The sequence below is a fragment of the Podarcis muralis genome, chromosome 8 (assembly GCF_964188315.1).
Source record: "Podarcis muralis chromosome 8, rPodMur119.hap1.1, whole genome shotgun sequence".
Lineage (NCBI taxonomy): Eukaryota > Metazoa > Chordata > Lepidosauria > Squamata > Lacertidae > Podarcis > Podarcis muralis.
Window position 1 is genome coordinate 14,337,042 of NC_135662.1, and position 19,503 is coordinate 14,356,544.

Sequence of the window (19,503 nt, forward strand, 5' to 3'; positions counted from 1 at the left end):
AGCGGTTCTTGAAATAGGAGCTAGGCCTCCCCACAGAGCTGGAGGGACAGTAGCCAGCATAGACTCAGCTTTCCCTCTGAACCTATCCCATGAGGTGACTAGATCTGGCCAGGACCCAGAGGGCCTATTTTTGGGTTGACTCTCACTTCTGGGAGCGCATGGGATGGAGCGTTTAGGTTCAAGTCCTACTTGTGTTATAGCTCACTGTGTTACCACATGTCAAGCACTCCATGCATTTAAAGCACAATGATACCACTTTAAACCATCACGGCTTCCCCCAAAGAATTATGGGAGCTATTTTTCATTAAGGATGCTGAGAGTTGTTAGGAGACCCCTATTCCCTCATTCCACAGCGGGTGGCGCTGTGGGTTAAACCACAGAGCCTAGGGCTTGCCGATCAGAAGGTCGGCGGTTCGAATCACCACGACGGGGTGAGCTCCTGTTGCTCGGTCCCTGCTCCTGCCAACCTAGCAGTTCGAAAGCATGTCAAAGTGCAAGTAGATTAATAGGTACCGCTCCGGCGGGAAGGTAAATGGTGTTCTGTGTGCTGCTGTGGTTAGCCAGAAGCGGCTTAGTCATGCTGGCCACATGACCTGGAAGCTGTATGCCGGCTCCCTCGGCCAGTAAAGCGAGATGAGTGCCGCAACCCCAGAGTGGTCTTCAATTGGCCCTAACGGTCAGGGGTCCCCTTACCTTTATAATAATAATAATAATAATTTATTATTTGTACCCCGCCCATCTGGCTGGGTTTCCCCAGCCACTCTGGGCGGCTTCCATAGAAACCGAAAACCCCACTAAAATATCATACATAAAAAACTTCCCTGAACAGGGCTGCCTTAAGATGTCTTCTGAATGTCAGGTAGTTGTTTATCGTTTTGACATCTGATGGGAGGGCATTCCACAGGGCGGGCGCCACTACCGAAAAGGCCCTCTGCCTGGTTCCCTGTAGCTTTGCTTCTCGCAATGAGGGAACCGCCAAAAGGCCCTCGGCGCTGGACCTCAGCGTCCGGGCAGAACGATGGGGGTGGAGACGCTCCTTCAGGTATACTGGGCCGAGGCCATTTAGGGCTTTAAAGGTCAACACCAGCACTTTGAATTGTGCTCGGAAACGTACTGGGAGCCAATGTAGGTCTTTCAAGACCGGTGTTATGTGGTCTCGGCGGCCGCCCCCAGTCACCAGTCTAGCTGCCGCATTCTGGATTAGCTGTAGTTTCCGAGTCACCTTCAAAGGTAGCCCCACGTAGAGCGCATTGCAGTAGTCCAAGCGGGAGATAACTAGAGCATGCACCACTCTGGCGAGACAGTCCGCGGGCAGGTAGGGTCTCAGCCTGCGTACCAGGTGGAGTTGGTAGACAGCTGCCCTGGATACAGAATTGACCTGCGCCTCCATGGACAGCTGTGAGTCCAAAATGACTCCCAGGCTACGCACCTGGTCCTTCAGGGGCACAGTTACCCCATTCAGGACCAGGGAGTCCTCCACACCAGCCCGCCCCCTGTCCCCCAAAAACAGTACTTCTGTCTTGTCAGGATTCAACTTCAACCCATTAGCCGCCATCCATCCTCCAACCGCCTCCAGGCACTCACACAGGACCTTCACCGCCTTCACTGGCTCTGATTTGAAAGAGAGGTAGAGCTGGGTATCATCTGCATATTGATGGACACCCAGTCCAAACCCCCTGATGATCTCTCCCAGCGGCTTCATATAGATGTTAAAAAGCATGGGGGAGAGGACGGAACCCTGAGGTACCCCACAAGTGAGGGCCCAAGGGTCTGAACACTCATCCCCCACACCACTTTCTGAACACGGCCCAGGAGGAAGGAGCGGAACCACCGTATAACAGTGCCCCCAGCTCCCAACCCCTCTAGACAGTCCAGAAGGATGTTATGGTCGATTGTATCAAAGGCCGCTGAGAGATCCAGCAGAACTAGGAAACAGCTCTCACCTTTGTCCCTAGCTCGCCGGAGATCATCAACCAGTGCGACCAAGGCAGTTTCAGTCCCATGATGAGGCCTGAACCCCGATTGGAAGGGATCCAAATGGTCCGCATCCTCCAGGCGTGCCTGGAGTTGTTCAGCAACCACACGCTCAATCACCTTGCCCAAGAATGGAAGATTTGAGACTGGGCGATAGTTGGCCATACTGGCCGGGTCTAAAGATGGTTTTTTAAGAAGCGGTTTAATGACCGCCTCTTTCAGCGGATCTGGGAATGTTCCCTCACAGAGGGAAGCATTCACCACCCCGCAGAGCCCATCGCCCAGCCCTTCCCGGCTTGCTTTTATTAGCCAGGATGGGCAAGGATCAAGGAGACAGGTGGTTGGTTTCACGCGTCCAAGCAGCCTGTCCACATCCTCGGGGGTAACGGATTGAAATTGGTTCCAACAGAACCGAAGGACAACAGAACCGAAGGAAATCAGGAGAGCTTTTGTGGATTTTTATAAGCAACTGTATAAGAATAAGGAGAGGAATAATAAGAAGAAAATAGAAAGATATTTGAAAGAAAAAGTGGTGAGGAAGATCTCACTGGCTCAAAAAGAACAGTTGGATGCCCCAATATCTAAAGAGGAGGTAGAAGAAGTCATAAAAGAGTTAAAAAGAGGGAAGGCACCGGGGCCGGATGGGTTCACTGCCAGTTATTATAAAGAAATGAAAGGCGTACTGATAGACCCGTTGACCAAAGTTATGAACAACATTTTAAAAAAGAAGGACATGCCAGGAACATGGAGGGAGGCTCTCATTGTAGTGATACCAAAACAAGATTCGGACCTTACACAAGTTAAAAATTATAGGCCTATCTCTTTATTAAACACGGATTATAAGATTTTCGCGGGAATATTAGCTAAGAGATTAAAAAAGATATTGATAAAGATTATACACAGAGATCAAGAGGGTTTTCTGCCGGGCAGACAGATAAGAAACAATATAAGAAATATAGTTAATGTTATTGAATTTCTGTCCGAAAGATATGATAAACCAGCCAGCTTAATATTCGTAGATGCGGAAAAAGCTTTTGATAATGTAATCTGGGAATTTATGATAAAAAATCTGGAGGTTATGGAGGTGGGCCAGGAATTCCTCAACGGTATCCAAGCAATTTATACAGATCAGAAGGCAAGACTGATAGTGAATAATGTCATCACGGAGGAACTGAAAATAGGTAAAGGTACAAGGCAGGGATGCCCACTCTCGCCATTACTATTCATAGTGGTCCTGGAAGTCCTTCTAAATGCAATTAGACAAAACAAGCAAATTAAAGGGGTGACACTAGGGGTAAATGAATATAAAATTAAGGCATATGCAGATGATGTGGTCCTGACTGTGGAGGAACCTATAGATAGCATAAAGGAAATCTTAAACGAAATGGAACAATTTGGTAAGCTAGCAGGTTTCAGATTGAATAAGAGAAAGACAAAAATGATAGTTAAAAATATGGATAGAGACAAGATGGAACTTTTACAGCAAAGAACTGAGATTGAGATAGTAAAGAAGATTAAGTATTTAGGAATCTGGCTTTCCGACAAGAATATTGACTTATATCAACATAATTATGTCCCTGTATGGAAAGGTGTAAAAAGGGATTTGGAGTCCTGGGCCAGATTGAAATTATCACTCTGGGGTAGAATAGAGACAGTAAAGATGATGGTGCTCCCCAAACTGCTATACTTATTCCAAACGATACCCATAATAAAAGGTATAAAAATCTTCAAGGAGTGGCAAAAGGCGATCACAAGATATGTTTGGGAAGGGAAGAAGCCTAGAATCAAATTTAAATTTTTGACAGATACCAAAGAAAGAGGTGGCTTCTCTCTACCAGACATGAGACTCTATTACGAGGCAGCATGTTTGTGCTGGATAAAAGAATGGGTTAAATTGGAGAATAAGGAATTATTAGATCTTGAAGGTATTAATAACAGATACGGGTGGCACGCTTACCTATGGAGTGATAAAAAGAAGGTACATAAAGGATTTACAAATCATATTTTCAGAGGTGCTTTAATAGAGGTTTGGGATAGGTACAAAAACATATTAGAGCCTAAAATTCCACATTGGCTCTCCCCGCTAGAAATGAAATGTATTAAGACAATTAACATGAGGGGGAAGTGGGGAAACTATGGAGAAATGGTCTTTAAAGAAGGAGGGAAGTGGAAAATAAAACCTTATGAACAAATTAAGGCATTAACGTATGACTGGCTAAACTACTTCCAGATAAACGAAATGTTTAAAAAAGAGCTGAAGGAAAGGAGCTATGAAGAAAAAGAATCAATCTTTCAAAAGGAGATAATAAATAATGAATATAAAAATTTATCAAAAATGTACAAGATACTGCTGGAGTGGCATATGAAAGATGTAGAGATGAAACCGGTGATGGAAAAATGGACTAAGGACTTAGGATATAATATTAAATTAGAAGAATGGGAAAGGCTGTGGAAAGAGAACATAAAATTTACGGCGTGCACGTTACTGAGGGAAAACATGATGAAAATGTTTTATAGATGGTACCTTTCTCCTACTAAACTGGCAAAGATGTACAAGGTGGATAACAAATGCTGGAAGTGTAAATCGAAAGAAGGGACTTTCTTCCACCAGTGGTGGGAATGTGGTAAGGTTAGAAGTTTTTGGGAGGAGGTATATAACGAGCTGAAAAAGATGTTGAAGTATACCTTCGTGAAAAAACCTGAAGCATTCCTATTAGGTATTATAGGGAAGGACGTTAGGAGAAAGGATCAGAAACTCTTCCAGTACGCGGTGACAGCTGCCAGAATCGTGTTAGCTCAGAAATGGAAGTCGGAGGAAACCCCAACGGTTGAGGAGTGGAGAACAAAATTGATAGAATACGCTGAGCTGGACAGATTAACAGGGAAAATTAGATATACTAAAGATCAAAAATTTATTAAAGACTGGGAGAAATTCGTGTGTTATCTGGAAAGTAACTATGGGGTAAAAATAACGCTAGCGGGATTTAAAGAGGCTTTGTAATTAAATAATAAATATTGTCCAACAGAGATTGGGAGGTAGGGAAGAATAATCGGCAATATGTAAAAAAGAAAGGAGTGCGTATCAAAAGGACAGCAACGAATGATTGTCAGTAACGCTGAAGGAAGTCTAAAAGGGATATGAGTGGTGATATAACGATGTGTTTTAGAAGCTTTGTTTTTGTTTGTATGTTGTATTGTGTATATTATTTTTCTTTTCTTTGTCTTTTCTTTTTTCTATTTTCTGTTCTGCTATAAGAAACTTTAATAAAAAATTTAATTTAAAAAAAAAAGAAAAAAAAAAGAAAAAAGAAATTGGTTCCATGCAACTTGACCAGACTGAGCTCTAGCACTCTCCCGCCCCAGCCCTGCTCCCACGGTGGTGTCTAGCTCCTTCCGAATATGAGTGATTTTATCTGCAAAAAACTTTGCAAAATCGTTGCAGGAGATCTTGGGGTCTTTACAAGGCCCCGGTGTTAAAGGTGGTTCCGTTAAATTGCGGACCACCTGAAAGAGTCTCCTGCTACTATTTTCTGCAGATGCAATAGAGGCGGTGAAGAAAGTCTTCTTCGCCGTCGCTATCGCCACTTGGTAGGCTCGACGTTGAGCTCTAACCTGTGTCCGGTCAGATTCAGAGTGAGTTTTCTGCCACCGACGCTCTAGCCGTCTCAGCGATTGTTTCATCGCCCTCAGCTCCGAAGAAAACCACGGGGCTGTCCGGGCTCCATGCAATCGGAGAGGGCGCTTCGGAGCCAGACAGTCGATAGCCCTGGTTAACTCCGCATTCCAGCGGGCCACCAGGGAATCAGCTGAAAGGCCATCAACATGGGATAAAGCATCCCCTACCACTCTCTGGAAACCATTTGGATCCATTAAGTGGCGGGGGCGGACCATCCGAATTGGTCCCACCTCCCTGCAGAGGGGAAGGGTCACAGAGAAGTCCAGTTGCACCAGGAAGTGATCTGACCATGGCACTTCTTTAGTTTCACTTTTTCTTAGTGTCAGATCACCCACGTCACTAGAGGTGAATACCAGGTCTAAGGCATGTCCATGACTATGAGTTGGGCCCAACTTATTCAGGGACAGCCCCATGGAGGCCATGCTTTCCACGAAGTCCCGAGCGGCCCCTTGTAAGGTCGTGTCGGTATGGATGTTAAAATCCCCTAGGACAACCAAACTAGGTGTCTCCAGGAGAACATCCGCCACGACCTGAAGCAGCTCGGACAGGGAATCCTTGGTGCAGCGGGGAGGTCGGTACACCAAAAGGAATCCTGTACTGCCCCTATTGCCCAACTTCCAGAACATGCACTCAGAAAACTGGGTCTTCCCAGTAGGACGCCTGATGCAAACTAATGACTTCCTAAAAATCACTGCAACCCCCCCTCCCCGCCCACATGACCTGGGTTGCTGTGCGTAAGAGAAACCTGGTGGGCAAGCGGCAGCAAGGACAGGCCCATCCGCTTCATCCAACCAGGTCTCTGTCACACATGCCAGGTCAAATCCTCCATCCACAATCAGGTCGTGGATGGCAGTGGTTTTATTCATCATTGACCTGGCATTACACAGCAACACCTTCAGGTTATGTGGGTTTCCCCTGTTGATTCCAGTATCCATCCGGTCAAGGCCAGACCCGGAGGCAGGGATAGTCTTCAAACAACGACTAAACCTGCCTCCTCGGTAATGACATGGTCTGGTCTTGGCGTAACTCCGCCTCCTGCCCATGATCACCGAGATCGGATGTCCCAGTGCTTCCCCCCCTGTGGAACTTGTCCCAGCCATCGTGTTGGCTGGGGCCCCACTCCCAGGCAGCCCTGATCCCGCCCCTTAAAAACAAAACACAAACTATACAGAACCAATAAAACAACAGAAAACAAAAACAGAACAATTATACTAAAATTAATCCCCAACCAAATATCCATCCCACCCACCCACCCCCAACAAGGGAAAAAAGGGAAAAAAGAAATAAAAATTTAAATTGCCACCGACTGCTTGAGGACATTTTAAAACACATTGGAACAGGGAAGCAATTGCAGAACACTTCCCAGCTTCCCCAAAAGTTTGTTCCAAATAAGGGCCTGGGCCACGCCCCCTGGGCCAGTTGGAGAAGGCCCTTGAAGGGAGCAGGCCCTGCAGTCCTCACCCAGCCGATGGTCCGAGGCTTCCCCGCAGCAGGAGTCCCTTTATAGCTGGGAGAGAGGGCCTGGGCCACGCCCCCTGGGCCAGTTGGAAAAGGCCCTTGAAGGGAGCAGGCCCTGCTTTATTCCCTCCTCAGAGCTACTTTTCCCAGAGTGGTTTAGCAATCAGTCCTTTTGCACAGGAAGGCTAACGCAATGATCCCCACGTATGAACGTACCCTTTGTATTAGTGAATCCCACAAGTTAATTGAGCAGAATATACATATTTCCTTATGGCTGCCCAGAACCTATTGCAACTCACCGCCTCTCACCCTCGGCCTTGTAAAATGCGAGGCACAGTGACCCCCATTAATGCAAAACTAAAAATACTTTGAAATACTTCATTGTCACTTGTACAACTTGTATACAGTGAGATTACACAAGCACCCCCCACTCAGCTCTCTTAGCCTTAATTCCCCTCGTTTACTGACGCACACCCAACAAACCTGAAAGTCAGTTGCCCTCTTGTTATCTTTTCATTCAGATTTTCCAAGTAAGGTCTTCACTGAGATAAAGGCAGATTAGAAGGCACTTTGCAAATCAGCACGGCAATTCCTTTCTATGTTCACCTGGTAAGGAGCCCTACTGACCCCAGTGGAACTTGCTTTCAAGTAAACATCCATGCAACGGAATTGCATAAGCAATAAGTCACCGTAGGGGGTCAGTGGGGTGAAGCATCTATTTTTCCGTTCTATTCTCGCCCTGTAAAGTGTGTCGTGGGCAGCCGTGATGTTGGACACAAGAAAATGTTGCAAGATGAACCGTCTTTCAGGGCAGAACTGAACACTGCAAGAATCAAAACGAAAAACAAGTGTTGCTGCCAAACGAAAAACAAAACAAAGAAACCCACCAGCATCTTAAGTTTCTTACTTCTCCTCCAAACCAGCTTGGATAACTTAACCCGTGTGCCCTCTTGGCTTCCTTACGCTATGTCATATTTCCCTGCCCTACATCTTTGACATCCACTGGCGGTGATGGCTGAAGCATGTAGCATAATGGCTTAGTTAAGGGCACAAGGTCCCTGGCAAGATATTATTTTGCCCAATGTATGGCTTGAACCCACAACCCTGAGATTAATAGTCTCATGTTGTTTTAGTCACGACCTCTGTTAAGGGTCAAGCCAGATGTGCATTGGGACATCTCTGGTAAGGATCCCTTATGATTTCCAAAATTGTGTGTTTGTTTATTTCAGAGGTATACTTGACACTTTAATGCAGGGGTGTCCAAACTTATTTCAAAGAGGGCCAGTGAACATGCATGAGTGCCAATTTTACCCCAGGACATATACTCACACGGGGCCCAGATTAAATCTATCGGCCCCCGAAACGGACTTTGGTCATGCCTGCTTTAATGTAAAGGTAAAGGGACCCCTGACCATTAGGTCCAGTTGTGGCTGACTCTGGGGTTGCGGCGCTCATCTCGCTTTATTGGCCGAGGGAGCCGGCGTCCAGCTTCTGGGTCATGTGGCCAGCATGACTAAGCTGCTTCTGGCGAACCAGAGCAGCGCACAGAAACGCCGTTTACCTTTCCGCCAGAGTGGTACCTATTTATCTACTTGCACTTTGATGTGCTTTTGAGCTGCTAGGTTGGCAGGAGCAGGGACCGAGCAATGGGAGCTCAACCCATTGTGGGGATTCGAACCTCTGACCTTCTGATTGGCAAGCCCTAGGCTCAGTGGTTTAGACCACAGCATCACCTAAAATTTAATGTATATGTGTGCATTAAAATTTACATCACACATGTTCTGCCACAGACTTACGGGAAGATTAACCTACCACCCAACTCGTGTTTGGTTCTGGTCCAAACTGGACTCCCGTAAAACTGCTATTATTTTTATCATCATCATCAACAACTTAAACCCAGGAGTGTCTGACACCGTGGATTGCTTACATCTGGTTTGATGTTTACATTTGAGGAGTGTACATAAGAGAAGCTGGTCTCCTGACCTGAAGAGAAGCCTGAGAATGCAGATATATTACTGGGATTGGCTTTAGGTGGAAAAGATGTAGTGGTCTCCTTAGATTCCAGGAAAAGAGGAGTCCAATGCATGAGACATGCATAGCCCTTAAACCTCCAGTTGCACCGATCGTCCTGTAATAGGAGCACCATGAAGCGGATCTATAAATAACCACTCAAGTGTCCAGACGTTCATACCAGCATCGACTGTTGCTCTGAGCCCAGCCATGTTTTTCATGGGGAGCGGGGCATCTATCACAGATACTAGCAAAGTCAAGATCTCATGTGACGGAAGTACAACCAGATTGCAACATAAGCAGAAGTGAAACTAAGTTCAAAAATTAGGCGCAACAGCTGAAAATCTAAAAATAATGGAGCAGGGCCTCAGGGAATTAATATGAGAAGCAAGAAAGCTAAGGGTCCTTTTCTCTGGGTTATATTAGCAAGGGAGCCACAATTCAAACAGAAATATATTAAATGTTATTAATTTAGTTCTACTCAAAGTTCTTGGAGCTAAGCCCAAGCACAAATCTTGACACAATTGCAGTTATTTATGATTATTAAGGGACCAATTATTGCAATGTACTTGGGCCGTGGACTGCTATTCCAGTTGGCCAATTACATGCATCAAAAAGAGGAAAGAAAAGAAAAAAAGGTAATGCAAAACCCCCAAAAAAGAGAACAACAGATTGTACAGATTTGCATGGAATTTGCATATGCGAATTAAAAATTTGTTTATATATATATCCAAATTTAGAAGCAGTGTCTGTAATTTAAATAAAAACACACTGGTGGGTGTACCCCAATCTCAGAGTGGTGAGAGACCCCAGCGGTTCCAACACTTACTCAGGGCTTGGTTTCCTTGGAATGAAGGTCAATGGAGACTGTGGTGTCTTTAGGATATATGGTTTTATTTACACATATATGCAACTTGAGCACAGGGTGGAAGGGCTCACAGCATTAGTACTCCAGCAGACCATGCTTCCCCACTAGGTTCCTAGGGAGAGTCCCCCAAGCCACAGAATTAGATACCAGCACAAGGATTCAGAAGCCTTTCTGCCTTTCCAGCTTCCAGTCAACATGAAGACCAGCCCTGGCTATTGTTCTCCTACTTCCATGATCATGTTGCCTTCATTCAGGTGATATGGTGGGGAAAATGCCCACCCCCATTCACATTATCCCTTAGTTGTTTCCAGTGCTATTTTTCTAGTACTCACCATGAACACCTCCCTCGTTCTCCTAGAACGACAATGGCATTCATCTGAGAGGTGCCAGAACTGAGCTCCTGTGAGTTCTCCTTGAAAAAAAGGGCCTGGTTGTTTCCATGGTAACATGGCCACCTCTTTGGTCATGCAAATGGGGGTTCCTTCAGTTCGGGCCATCATCTTGCAAAGAGACTGGTTTGACCAGTTCAAGAGGCTCCCTCTTGTACATTCCCCTTGCTGCCACCACCATTTTGTAGATACCAAACCAGATGGGCTTGTCCAATCCTCTTTTAATGCCATCGAAGTTGGTAGCCATCACTGCCTCTCGTGGGAACAGTTTCCCAGAGTTTAACTAAGCGTTGTATGAAACAGTACTGTACGTTCTTTTGTCTGTCTTGATCCTCCCAACGCTCAGTTTCATTGTACAGTCATACCTCGGGTTACAAACCATAGCTGTCAACGTTTCCCTTTTTTAGAGGGAAATTCCCTTATTCTGAATAGGATCCCTCGCAAGAAAAGGGAAAAGCTGACAGCTATGTTATAGATGCTTCGGGTTGCGCACCACGCTGAACTCGGAATTACTGGAACGGGTTACTTCCAAGTTTCGGCACTTGTTCAGAAGCACTAAATCGCACATTGTGCATGCGCAGAAGTGCCAAATCATGACCTGCGCGTGTGCAGACGCGCCACTGCGGGTTGCAAACATGCTTCCCGCACAGATCACATTCGCAACCCAAGCATCCACTGTACAGTGGTACCTCAAGTTACAGACGCTTCAGGTTACAAACGCTTCAGGTTACAGGCTCCACTAACCCAGAAATAGTACCTCGGGTTAAGAACTTTGCTTCAGGATGAGAACAGAAATCGCACGGTGGCAGCGGGAGGCCCATTAGCTAAAGTGTTGCCTCAGGTTAAGAACGGACCTCCAGAACGAATTAAGTTCTTAACCCGAGGTACCACTGTATATCCCTGAGTTGTACAACTCTGAGACAAGGAGCAAAACTTGTCCCTGTCCACTTTCTCTACAGCATGCCTCTTACTCATCTTTTCTCCAAACTAAAACCCCTCAGGTGCTGTAATCTTATCCTCATAAGTGAGTTACTTCACCCCTTTGATTATTCTGGTAGCCCTTTTCGGAAACTTTTCCATATAATCATATGAACACCCCTATTGTTTTCCCTCCTAAGTTATTGACAAAAATGGTAGAATAGCATAATGGCAAGTCAACTAAAATTCACCCCACTCAATGCCAATGTAGAATAATGTGTGCCCAAAATATTCATTTTGTAATGAGATTGTGCTGGCTGAGACAGTTGAGATCTGCCCCAGCGTTCCCTTCTGTTCAGCCTCACCTGTACTTTTGAGTAAAAGGACACCAGTTCGCATTGTATTTATAGTAGGGTGTCTGGAACAGAAATAAAATCAAATCTGCGGCCTGCACGTGGAATCCAGGCATGTGTTTGAGAAAGAATCAGACTGCTGCTGTGACTGGTGTTTTGTAGCTACACAAATTCTCAGACGTGTTCCATAAGCTTACTGTAAAAAGGACCACAACCCTAGTCCCTGGTTGCGAGCTCATTTGGGACACTGATAAACTCCATACCCTTTCTAATTCTGCAGCAACTCTGAGCAGGGTATAACTCGAGCTGGCCTACTGGCAAGCTTGCAAGAGTTCAGAATCAGGTTTTGATAAATCCATCAGCAATCCCAGAACTAGCAACAATACCTGGCAGCCTTGGTCAGCTGCAAGAACACCAGTGGTAGTACAGCCCAGAAGTATTGACCCCTGACTTGACTCCTTGACCACAGGCTGGCAGTGAGCAGGTGGCCATTTTGATTTCCCACAATACCTGGGGTGGAGATGTTATACAGTGGTACCTCGGGTTAAGAACTTAATTCGTTCTTAACCTGAAACTGTTCTTTACCTGAGGTACCACTTTAGCTAATGGCGCCTCCCACTGCCGCTGCCGCCACGCCGCCAGAGCACAATTTCTGTTCTCATCCTGAAGCAAACTTCTTAACCTGAGGTACTATTTCTGGGTTAGCGGAGTCTGTAACCTGAAGCGTCTGTAACCCGAAGTACCACTATATACTAATTTCCTCTTTCAACAAACCTTCCAAGTGGATTTTTATTTTTATTTTACCCCGTCAGTACCTGTGTTGCATTTGAAATTGTTTTTCCATGTGTTATTGTTTTAACTGTTTTATATGTAATTGTTTTCATAGGTGCAACTGTTTTAACACTGGTGAATGTTCTACATAAGTTTTTACTGTGTTGTGGAATAACTTTGCAATGCTTCAAAGGAAGCGATTTGTAAATAAAATCACCGTCATGGGTTTAAATGTCCCCCACACTGCTGCCATATAAGCCTGTGGATAGTGCTGCACAGGTGTAGCAAGGGGGGGGGGGCTTAAACCTGGAGCCAGCCCTGGATAATCCTTCTGGACATCCAAACTGCAAGAGCACCATGTACAGTGCCTACCATCAGGTCCCAAATTTTAGGTCCCCTAAATCTGCCTCTGCTACCATTCAATGAGACAGAGATTCCTACAGTGTGCTCTTCAGGCACAGTGAATTAACTATGCATTACACCCTACTTCCCTTCCCATGGCCTTGGAAGAATCTTGTGCAGGCCTGAGTTAAGAGCTCTACCAAGGCATTGTATAGACCCCATTAATAACCAGGTTAAGTTACCAGTAGCTATGTGGCGCCTGAAACTCTGAAATCAAATTTCAGCAGAAGACACAATTCCCCAAATCTGTACCAGATGCACATTCGTATGCCCCAAGCGGGGATGCAGTATCCCGAGAGAAGGTATTGGTAGAAGCTGGTCATCCAGTTACTGTGGATGGTTTTGCCTACAGACAGTGATGCTGGCTGGAAGCTGGGGATCCAACAAATAAGAAGACTTCTGTTGGACCAGGTCAAAGGCTCATCTAGACCATCATCCTGTTCTCTAGATGACTATGGGAAGCCTAGAAGCAGAACCTGAGAGCAACATCACCGTGCCCACTGAATACCGGTGTTCCAGAGGCATGTCATCACTAACACTAAAACATGGTCCTTGTGGCTAGTATTCATTGATGAGTCTTCAAAGGCCCACCAAAATCAGTGGGGCTTCATTCCTAACATTGCCTGAATTTTGCCCCAAGTTTGATGGTTTTCATGCCCCTCAACTGGGATATCCTGGAATTACAGAAGCCGTCCTGGCTTCTAACCAGATCCTGAGATGTCCTGTTCTGGCTCCTGCAGTACTTTGACCCTGAAAGATGCACGTTTTGAGGGGGGGCATGCTGTTTTGCAGTCACCTGGCTCCTATGAGAGCACGTCCCCAAAAGACACACACCCTGATTTTCTTCTGTGGGATATTGGAGGGCATAGATGTCAATGTTTCCCATTTTTTAAGGGAAATTCCCTTATTCTGAATAGGATTCCTCACAAGAAAAGGGAAAAGTTGACAGCTATGTTGGAGGGTAGGGACGCGGGTGGCGCTGTGGGTAAAAGCCTCAGTGCCTAGGGCTTGCAGATCGAAAGGTCGGCGGTTCAAATCCCCGCGGCGGGGTGCGCTCCCGTTGCTCGGTCCCAGCGCCTGCCAACCTAGCAGTTCGAAAGCACCCCCGGGTGCAAGTAGATAAATAGGGACCGCTTACTAGTGGGAAGGTAAACGGCGTTTCCGTGTGCGGCTCTGGCTCGCCAGATGCAGCTTTGTCACGCTGGCCACATGACCCGGAAGTGTCTGCGGACAGAGCTGGCTCATGGCCTATAGAGTGAGATGGGCGCACAACCCTAGAGTCTGTCAAGACTGGCCCGTACGGGCAGGGGTACCTTTACCTTTTTATGTTGGAGGGTATGGGTTTTTTAAAGCCATCTGGTAATATTCTAATGTGCAATTGGGAAATGAATGCATCCAGGTGTATTTATTTACTGCAGTCCATTATTTAGATTTCCTGTCCTATCCCAACTCCAAGGTCTGCAGCACAGCTTTGTCTCCTTTTATCAACATTTTTTTTTTGTGAGGAGGCCTCAGCTGAGAGGGTTGAGGTTCCTTTTGGCCACCCAGGGAGCTTCGCAACTGCGCAAAGAAAATATAAGCAGACATCCTTTCTTTTAGAACATATTAATCATTTTGGAGTAGTCGTGGATACCAATGATTAACTTAACGCATTTCCCTCTCCAATCAGTAGGTGTCTGATGAATCCAGGAGCTCCATTTCAGAATTTTGCTAAGCTAAGGGTCCAAATTACATGTGACATTAGTAGGGATGACAGAGAATTCGGACAAAAATGGAAACAGGAACAAAAATTGCTGATGTTGGCTTATTTGGTCCAGGACAAAAATCAATCCAGCAAATATGATTGGCGTCATATGGTCAGAGACTTCCTCACTATGGTACTGGGTTTTTTTTCTGTAGCAATTATTTCCATGTTTGCATCATGTATCAGAATATGCACATGTTACTCTTAATTCAAACAAGCCCTGTAGCACACCATCTGCATGCAATATGTAATATCAGTAGGTTGAAGTATAACCTCCCTTAGGACAGGCCAAGGATCCTCAGAACCCAGCAGGGTCTTCATTCCGTTAGAGGCAGACAGCCGTAATTAGAAAGTACCTTCTGTGGAAACTGGAGGTTGTCAGGGGAGCAGAGAGGTCTAAGGTGTCGAGCGAACGCAAATAGCAATAGCAAGCAATTTGAACATGTGGGTCAGAGTTCAGGTGGGGTTTGCTAGAACAGGATCTGAATCAACATTTCGGCCTCAAGCGTTCTTGCAGTGCAAAACAAATGCTAAAGTCCAGGATGCAAATGCTGTCAAGGTGTGTTGCCCCCCACAAATGGGTCTGATGCAATTAACTGCAAAAGTGTTTTAGGTTAAATATTGTATGTGATTTTTTTTCTTCTTCTGGCATACGGTGTTTCTGTTTAATATAGCCTTGTAAGATCTGTTTAATACAGCCTTGTAAGACATCACTTTGCCAACAAAGGTCCGTATAGTAAAAGCTATGGTTTTCCCAGTAGTGATGTATGGAAGTGAAAGCTGGACCATAAAGAAGGCTGATCACCAAAGAATTGATGCTTTTGAATTATGGTGCTGGAGGAGACTCTTGAGAGTCCAATGGACTGCAAGAAGATCAAACCTATCCATTCTGAAGGAAATCAGCCCTGAGTGCTCACTGGAAGGACAGATCCTGAAGCTGAGGCTCCAATACTTTGGCCACCTCATGAGAAGACAAGACTCCCTGGAAAAGACCCTGATGTTGGGAAAGATGAAGGGCACAAGCAGAAGGGGACCACGGAGGACTAGATGGTTGGACAGTGTTCTCGAAGCTACCAACATAAGTTTGACCAAACTGCGGGAGGCAGTGGAAGACAGAAGTGCCTGGCACGCTCTGGTCCATGGGGTCACGAAGAGTCGGACACGACTAAATGACTAAACAACAACAAAGACCACAATATTTGCTATCACCGTTCAACCTGTTTTTGGTAGCTTTCCCAAACACATATAAGTCACTTGTAGCATATCTACAGCCTTAGAAAAGAAAACTCCATTCTCATTCCCTTTACATACATACAAACAAATAACCAACCAACCAACCAACCACTCTTGTCTGTTTACCTTATGGAGAGAGAAGCAAAGATGCTACAAGACTTCATAAAGTTACAAACCTTTGTTTAACAATGCATGGAAGTGACACAGGGATAGATTGCACCTTGAAGTTGGATTGGCTGGAGGAGATGCCTATCACCTGAACCATAAGAACACAACTTACAAACTGCCTGCTCTGAATTGAGAGGCATCTCCAACAGTTAGGCACCTATGCACTTTATGGTTCCTCCTGAAGCCACACTGGCAATATGAAGTTCCTATAGGGATGTCTGGCATCACTTCAGACCCTGGGTTCATCTAGCCTGTCCACTGCATCTAGCCTAGCTCACCAAAGTCTCTGCTGGGTAAAGTCCTTTGGGTGAGCATGCCAGTGGGATGAAGCCCCAGATAGATAGCTAAGCTGGGTCACCCCAGAGCCCAGATTACCTGTTTTACAGAAGTCTTTGGTATCACGCCTAGCCCATGTGAAAGCAGATAGAAAAGAAGGGAGAGAAGCCTGTCTCACACATGCGTTTTCATCATTTGATGGTGACTGCAACGGGCTACAGAGCCATCCCATCAACTCAAACACAGTATTTTTTCAGTGGACTCAGTTGACACATTACATCCCTTTCCTGGAATGAAAGCCACTGAAGGTTTAAGGTATTTCCTATATACACACAAATGTACAAGCTTAGCATCAGGTGGCCCATCCACAGCATTAACAGTCTAGCTGATGCTGCTCCCCCATTAAATTTCTGAGGAACCCCCAATGTCATAACACTGGATTCTCACAAAAGAGAAGTGTCCTCTGGCTTTTCAAGGACCAATCTGTTGACGCATTGATGACATCACCTCCAGCCAATGGAGGAATAAAAGTCAGTAATGTCTAGGCAACACGATGACCATGTACATACGCAATAGATAATCTTTATAGAATTCCTTCAAACCATAACAAGTACAAAACGAAATCTTTAGTCTCAAGGTCTCTGAAAATCTTTAAATGAAGCGAGGTACGACGAAAGACAAGCTGTGAAGCTTTGTGTATTCAGCAAATATGATGTCCAACACTGAACAGTGATTCCGGATATTCACTACTGTTTCGTAGAATTCTTCGTCAGCATGGTGGGAGGATATAGAATTGCTTCATAAACCCATCTATTTTGAATGAATGTATGTCAATGAAAATATTAAATGCTGTGGAACAGTGCTCATGTAATAATGTAGTCACTGCTCATGCCTCCTTCCAGAAGGATTTCCGACTGTTAGCTCCAAGGGCAACCGATTGCCAGTGCTTGGCCATCTCTTTAATTACACCAAGGCTCCTCCTCCCAGCAAAAGGAAATCTGCCAAGCTATGCTCCAACCGGTTTGACGTCTTCAGAAGTCTCTCTTCACAACCGGAATCTCAGAGTTGGGGGAGAGACCCCGCGAGTCATTTAGCCCAATCCACCCCTCCCATTTGGGATGCGGGTGGCGCTGTGGGTTAAACCACAGAGTCTAAGACTTGCCGATCAGAAGGTCGGTGGTTCGAATCCCCGTGACGGGGTGAGCTCCCATTGCTTGGTCCCTGCTCCTGCCAACCTAGCACTTCGAAAGCACGTCAAAGTGCAAATAGATAAATAGGTACCGCTCTGGCGGGAAGGTAAACGGCGTTTCCGTGCGCTGCTCTGGTTTGCCAGAAGCGGCTTAGTCATGCTGGCCACATGACCCGGAAGCTGTACGCCGGCTCCCTTGGCCAATAAAGCGAGATGAGCTCCGCAACCCCAGAGTCGGTCACGACTGGACCTAATGGTCAGGGGTCCCCTTTACCCTTTACCCCTCCCATTTCTTTACAATATCATTTCCATACTATTAGAACTTCCCTCCAGTGGATGCATCAAAACAATTCAGAAGCATAGGACTTGACTTTACATCTCCTCATAATCTAATAGCTAAACAGGGGTGAACAAAGAAGCAAGAAAGCTTATAGAAGTTACAGATTGTTTACAAGTTTCTAGAGTTACTAGTTTACTTCAGGTCCCTGTTGCTGCTTCCAACAGGGCTTCTGCAAATGCCCCATCCTTCATCCATGTCTATTTTCGTATGTAAACACTTGCCAGAAAAACACCCTCTGGGCATGCTCAGTAGCGCTGTGTTCCGTTCACCTCGCCGTTGCAGCAGGCAACTGGAAAGTCACATGTCACAACACAGTAAAAAGTACACGGGCAACTATTCTTAGTCGAGGAATGTATACAGTGCCTCATTGCGGTACCTCATGAGCCAACCTTCAGAGAGCCGTGACAGTGCCTTGACACTAAACAAACCCAGAAACCTCCCCCTATGAATCTTTCACCAGCGAAAGAACAATCTCAAGCTCCTTTTTTAAAAAAAACAAAAACAATTTTTTAAAAGTCTTCATATTCATGAGCCTAGCCATGGAAAGTTTCAGCAGAGAATAAACAAGCCAAAGCAGGGATGGAATAAGGTAAACAGCTCTGCCATGATTTTCACTACAGATGTGAGAGATCTGGGAGACAGTTTTGCCTGTTGTGTGTTTTTGCTGCTGCATTTAGGCCTTAGCCAGCCATGCAAAGTATATGGCTTATATATATTGCATTTGTGGGGAAGAACCCCAATTGCTTTGTCTGTGATGCTCGTATGTTGCATGTCTGTTGGATTCATGTTGCATTTGTGGGGAACGGCCGTAGTTTAATCGTGGAGCACCTGCTTTGCATTGCAGAAGCTCTCAGGTTCAATCTCCAGCACCTCCAGGTACGACTTGGACAGAGTTCTACCTGAGACTCTGGAAAGCCACCAGCAGTCAATGTAGGCAATACTGGCTCAGGCAATACTAGGATCATAGAACTGACCTATGGTCTGACTGGGTATAAAACAGCTTCCTCTGTTGCTATTAGAAGGAGGCTGCAGTGGTGGTTTGCAAAGTTATCTGCCAGCTATCCTCCTCTCCCTAGGACAGCAGATAACTTGTATTATTTACCCCCGCTTCCCCACTCCCCAAGCAGTATAAGCTAAAACGGTGGCTCTTTCTTAAAAAGAGATAAAACGTTGCATCCATATTTTTTCCAGTGATGTCTTGCTTGTGTACAGATATGTGATGCTGTGGGAGCAAGGGGAAATGTTCCAGCAGACTTTTGCATACACCAAGTAAAGCGGGGAGAATCTACTGCTCTTATTCTTGGTGGATATGAAAGCAAAAGCAACTGGGGAATAAATAAATATATCATTCCCCCAACCCCCTACAGATTTCTAGACTCGAGGAGTTTAGTTTGTTATGTCGTGCTGCCAGAATTGCATTCTTTGGGAATGACTAATATTGACATGGGGCTGAGGGGTTTGAGATGGAAGATACTAAACTGTAAGTGCTTCATGGGAATGATAGGCAAACATGCATTTGTTAAGAGATACTTATCATGAAGAAATTGTTTGATTCAGGCTTTGTACTTGAGCCACTAATTGTCCCTATTGTCTTGTAATGCATGCTTAATTTTTGTATTATTATTATTCTACTCTGTAAGAAATAACCCCAGGTAACCCCAGACTTCCAACCTACCTGCTTGATTTTATAAAACAATATGTTCTGTGATGCTTCCTTCACCTACTTGACCTTAT